We start from the raw sequence: 5,000 nt of genomic DNA, 5'->3' as shown, positions 1-5,000 counted from the left end.
CAGAAGGTTTCATAGGATATTGTATACTAGAAAGCGATCTCAAATCTCCTGTCGAAGAGGTGAGATTGTGCCCAGACTCTGTTGGGTGACGACATACGAAGGAGCCGGTGGGAGCAAAAGCAGCCTGTTTCTCCTACAAGAAACGATTAAACTTCTCCAACAGTGAGCTTAGAATGCCCAATGAAGGCCACAACAGTTGAAGGGCACCATCCTCTGTAAATCAAGAGGAAGAGAAGAATTAGGGGAACCACTCCAAGGAGGGGGCAGCGCCGTTTTGTAAGAGATAATGGAACCTCTCTGCCCCTGAGCTTGACCATACGACTACTACTCTTATCTTATACTTTGAGGAAGACCCCAAAGCTGAAGAATCTCTTTTTGTCTTCTTCTTCCTCCTGTCAAACAGCACCCACTGGGAGGACAGCAACTTCCTACACTTCTCACAAGGTGAGGTATCAGAGCATATGTGTCGTCACAACTGGTATAACATTGCTCATTCCCATAGGTCTTAGGCAGGATTCCAGGGCATGTCAGCATAAACACAAACAATCAGCATACGCACACTTGGAAGAAAAAGAAATTGTAGAGTTAATGCAAAAAAGCAAAAAGCAAATTATTCACAGACAAGAAGAACAAGTTCTCGCTGCGACGGTTGAAATTCAATTGTGGTTCGAGTAAGCTGGAGGGCCAGCGGTAGCCACCCCGTGGCTGACAGGGTAGCTACCCTGTTGGTTGTTTACACCTCGTTAAAAGTTTAATGGACGTATTCCAGCCTTCGTTGTTATTTCTACTCCAATGTGTAAAGAACAATGGTTTGTATTTATGTAGGAACAAAGAAAATTTCAATAGGTTTATCACTGCCTAGTGCAGTGGCTACGTGTTCGCCTAGCATTTGCATGGCAGCAGATCGATCCCAGCCTGGGACCGTTAGTTTAAGCTGTTTACTGGGAATGCCACTGCTGTGATTGGGTACTACAGAGGAGTGTTGGGCTTGCCCAGCTGATGTTCTGGTGCGCATCTAATGTGATGAAACTGGAACTGAAACAAGATACCTTTAACTTTTAACGAAGGAGTGAGACAGCACGTCTTCACTCTACTGAGCTGAAAACAAAAGCGATGGATTTCACTGGGCCAGTGTGTGAGTGGGGTGATCGGTTTACACCTATGCTAACTAGCGGTGGATAATTGACACCTAGGGCAAAACTTTATGGCTAAATTCAAGCTACGCTGAAAAAATATATCGATATTAAAGAAAGAAATGTTTGTATTTGCGTAGGAACAAACAAATATTAAACTTTGGAAATTGTATTGCTTTTCATATTTTTATTGATTGATAAAAAAAAAAAAAAACCGTGAACACCCATATCTTATGGTAAATTCTTATTCACTATGATATTATAGTACCTTACCATTACCTTTCCAACTACATACCACATATATTTAAGAAAACTGTTCAACTTGGCAATATCAATACATTTTCTATCTATTTCACTAAATACCACCAAAGCCAGTACCAGACATCAACAGTTACACTAAATCGGGTAAAACACGGGTAGGTAAATTGAGGTTAGGTAACTACAATATTAACATTAGAGTGTATTTTTCAACTTTGTCTTCGTTATTTGGTTTTATGTTTCCTTTTCTAATGCTATTTCTAAAAATTCCAAGTAATGTCCTAAGCAAATCTGTACTGTTGAAGGTTGGCCTAATCTAGCATGAAATTGCTAGATCTTGAAAAAAATAGGCCTTGACTTTAAAATACACTTTTATCAGATTAGTTCACACTAAGAAAGATCACCACTCTAACTTTAAAATTATTTGAATATCAGTTGAATTATTACGTATTACCTTCACAGTAATGGGAAGCATAAGAATTGCACAGCAAAATCAAACTTAAAGTAGTTCTCTGTTGCCATGGAGAAGTAACAAATGACGGGAAATATTACTGTTACAAACATTCAGCAACAGCTACACGGTAACACAAGTCACTCACCCTCCAAAAGGTTCCAATAATGTTCACCCCAAATTTATGCCCTTTTTCACTTATTTATTCCATATTCTCAATCATCTTCACCATCATATTTCATCAAAATCTGCACTGAGTTGCTGGTGTTAAATGGAAATAGAACTGGCAGTTGTGATGTTGATAGTAGTAGAACAAATGATTGACATTGAAAGATATAATGAAAGACTTCGAAAGAAGAGAGAGAGAGAGAGAGAGAGAGAGAGAGAGAGAGAGAGAGAGAGAGAGAGAGAGAGAGAGAGAGAGAGATTCTTGTATACATAGAAAGCACAGTAACAAGAGTTTTATTTCATTTTTAGTCGACCTATAGAAAATGGGATGAAATATATAGTAGCAGTGAAAATGCTGATAAAGTATCAAGTTACGTTATTAAAAAGTCTTATAATCATTAACTTCACACACACGCACACACACACACACACACACATATATATATATATATATATATATATATATATATATATATATATATATATATATATATATATATATATATATATATATATATACATATATATATCAAATCAATTAATCAATCAATAACATTAGTTAATTCACACATTTCCACAGCTAGTTCTAGTTCCAGGAGAGAGAGAGAGAGAGAGAGAGAGAGAGAGAGAGAGAGAGAGAGAGAGAGAGAGAGAGAGAGAGAGAGAGAGAGAGAGAGAGCTTTTTGGGTGGTTATTCTTTGGAATAGTATGGCCTTATTGCAGTAGCCTACCTGTCACAAAATTCTGTAGGGTGCTTAAATAGCTTATCACAGTTAGTGTGGACATCCTGTCTGTTCTGTAGTATCAATGGAGCGAAGGAAAATGGTTGGTCGTCTTTTTGCCTTAAAAAAGACCTGTGTCACCCTGGGCACTTGTCCTAAGTATGGTGTAGACCTCAAGACTATGAACAACAGATGTTCCCTTTTTATATCATTAACCAAAGTTGTAACTAAACATTCTGTTGCCAGTATCAGCAACCGACCCCGCTCCACCCGCCTCCAACCCTTCATCACCCAAACTCATTCAAGAGAATAAGAATAGGCGGAGCAAGATTTTTACCATTAATGATCATTGTGCTGTAAAGTGGAAAAAAATACCATGGGTGACTAATACGAAAAGTTTTCTTGTGTTATAAACATGTACTCTTTTGTCATCAACTTTATGTTAGCATCCTATTCAATTGGTTATTCTGACATATTTGGAATGATTTATAAATCAACCAATATGAGAAATCAAAACCAAAACAGCAATCCAAATTGTAAATATATTTGTAGACACGACTCACGACCTTTGCTTGAAATTTTGGGGAGAAAGTCTCCTGTATATTTCATGTCTTCAACAATATTTTCTTTAGGAAAATTATTTGTATTGCCAAATAAGTTCCATTCATTTAAGTTTTCTTCAGAAATTACAACGAGAGATGTGTTTTAATATCCTACATACATCCACACTACCATTTTCTATGATTTCATGAGAAGTAAATTAATAGTTTTCTTTTCTTTTCCTGCTCGTTTATATATTTAAAATTTCTGTGTCAGAAATGGTTGGGGAATCTGCCAAAAAGAGTAAACTTTTACCCCAAAATTACGTAGATGAGACTATATTATGCTAGACCCATGTTGCTGATGTGTACATTTGGTACTTGTAGGGTATTATACTCTTGATTTTAGTGAAGGGTCTCACAGTTCCTTAGTAAATAACCCTGAAATATGATGCTTATGTCCTTATGATCCCCAATGGCGAGGAAAATTACCCGAAACATGAAAATTTCTGAGGATGATTGCTGCTACGTTTTGCTTATTGGTCTTACTTTTTTGTCATTTAGATACAAAAGGAAAGGGAATTACATAGCCTACAAGCTACATATGACTTTTTAATAAAAAAAAACAAAAAAACTTCCCTATGAAAAATGGTCACGTCTGAAAGGGACAAAATTAGTCAAGAAACAAAAATGTAAGAGGGAGTTTCAAGTAACACAAAATAATATTGTTCTTATGGAGCCGAGTTGTGCCCCTTAAAGGAAGTGTCTTCGTTTGTTATTGCAACAATAACAGTAATGATGATGATGATCATATTATTGTTGCTGTTGTTGTTAATAATGATAATAATATTAGTAATGTTGATACCACTACTACTACTACTACTACTACTACTACTAATAATAATAATAATAATAATAATAATAATAATAATAATAATAATAATAATAATGCTTTCAAATAAATCTCTGGTAAGGGTTATAAATAATCCATTGTTCTTACTATTGTTTTCATTCTTCAGACCATGGAAATTGAAAGCCAAGCTCATTATATTAAAGGTTATTATCTGATAATCTATAGTTGATGGTCCCACTAATTTTTATATTCATGAAAAAAGTCTTCGGTCAGATTGGAAATGTTTTGTTAATTCAAGCACCTTAATTAAGCAAGGGAAAATTCATTACATGCAAAAATATTATTCTTGATTGTTAAAACGGTTTTAAGAGAATAATTACATTTAATATATATATCACATTTTACACATATATACAAATACATACACAATAATATATATATATATATATATATATATATATATATATATATATATATATATATATATATATAGCAAAGAAATTACTTGATTATGATCATTCATAGAAACCAAAATCATATACAACAGAAGTTAACAACAACATATTTGAAAAAAGAAGTGGGAAAAGAAAAGCAAATTTCTCTCTCAAACGCACATGCTTTCGATAATATTTTATGCTCCTGTTCCCTATTGTCCTTAATACGTGAAATGCAAACAAAGCCAGTTATGCCAAATGAGGATCTCCAAAGTCCATAGGCACACAGACAATCTGCTGCTCTGATCAAACAATTTAAGCAATGAATAATCCTTGGCAGAGCAGATCCAACCCGAGTTTAGATTGTGACAATAATAGGATTTAGGAAGGATTATTTCTCATTATTATTATTATTATTATTATTATTATTATTATTATTATT

The 5,000-nt window shown here is 34.5% G+C and overlaps 1 long non-coding RNA gene across 2 annotated transcripts in view; it reads right to left on the bottom strand.

Moving 5' to 3' along the window:
* Nucleotides 1-1,982, bottom strand: part of LOC137654363 (uncharacterized) — a 39,681-nt gene extending 37,699 nt beyond the window's left edge. For both annotated transcript variants that reach the window (XR_011046613.1, XR_011046612.1), the window contains exon 1: nucleotides 1,846-1,982. This is a non-coding gene — a long non-coding RNA (uncharacterized lncRNA). The remainder of the gene's footprint in view (nucleotides 1-1,845) is intronic.
* Between the last annotated feature and the right edge of the window lie 3,018 nt (nucleotides 1,983-5,000).

The sequence above is a fragment of the Palaemon carinicauda genome, chromosome 15, assembly GCF_036898095.1.
Source record: "Palaemon carinicauda isolate YSFRI2023 chromosome 15, ASM3689809v2, whole genome shotgun sequence".
NCBI lineage: Eukaryota > Metazoa > Arthropoda > Malacostraca > Decapoda > Palaemonidae > Palaemon > Palaemon carinicauda.
The sequence above is the reverse complement of the archived record's forward strand: the minus strand, read 5'-3'. Positions and strand labels throughout refer to the sequence as shown.